This window comes from Nematolebias whitei, chromosome 18 (assembly GCF_014905685.2).
Source record: "Nematolebias whitei isolate Nwh7 chromosome 18, NemWhi1, whole genome shotgun sequence".
In the NCBI taxonomy this organism is placed as follows: domain Eukaryota; kingdom Metazoa; phylum Chordata; class Actinopteri; order Cyprinodontiformes; family Rivulidae; genus Nematolebias; species Nematolebias whitei.
In genome coordinates, this window is record NC_056515.1 from 23,857,105 (window position 1) to 23,858,114 (window position 1,010).

Consider the following 1,010-nt stretch of genomic DNA (forward strand, 5'->3'; position numbering starts at 1 on the left):
GGGGGGGGTGATACAGGAACAAAATATACGCCTACCGGTAGTTGCCAAAAGCCTAGATGGTTCTCCTGCACAGGCAGCACGGTGCTGCAACTGGTAGAGCTGCTGCCTCTCAGCGAGCAGGTCCCTGGTTCAAATCCCGGTCCAGGTGGAGTTTGCATGTTCTCTCGGTGCATGCGTGGGTTTTCTCCGGCTACTCCGATTTCCTCCCACAGACCAAAAACATGCATGTTAGGCTGATTGGTAACTCTAAATTGTCCCTAGGTGTGAGTGTCTTGTTTGTCTCAGTGGCCCTGTGATGGACTCATGACCTGTCCAGGGTGTACCCCGCCCCTTGCACGGTTGCTGGACATGGGCACCGGCGACCCTCGTGACCCAAAATGGAAGAAGCGGGTAAAAGATAATGGATGGATGGTTCTCTCGCACCTCTAGCAGCTGCAAATGGTAATGCTTACTCTGAGTCATGTTAATATGAATGAACATTTAAAGCATCAGTCAAAAATTGCATTATGAATATGAAAAAAAAAAAACATATACAAGCTGCTTCGGCGTATAAGTCGCAGGACTGGCAAATCTATGGGGAAAAAAAAACAAAACACCTGCGACTTATACACCAGAAAATACGGTAATTTTAGTGTATTTAAACTTTTGACTTTCAAGAAAGTAATAAAACTGCCTTAAAAATGTCTCATTCTGACATTTTGCAAATAGAAAAAAAATGTTGGTAATCCTAACTGACCTAAAACGAGAAAAGTTTATTCTGATTTCACGTCAGTGTGAAAAAAACGTGTCTTTTTAAATAGTGTATGTAAACTTCTGGTTTCAATTGTAGTTTGAGATCATGGCACACATTTAATCCCAGTTTGTTTACTTCCTTGAGACATATATAACCTCATCATATCCATAATCTGATTAGACAAAAAGGGATCCAGCATTTATTAGACGTCTCAATCAAGCTGTCCTGGCTGTAGGGATAAAACTTTATTTTATTGACAAAAAAAAAAATGCAAATG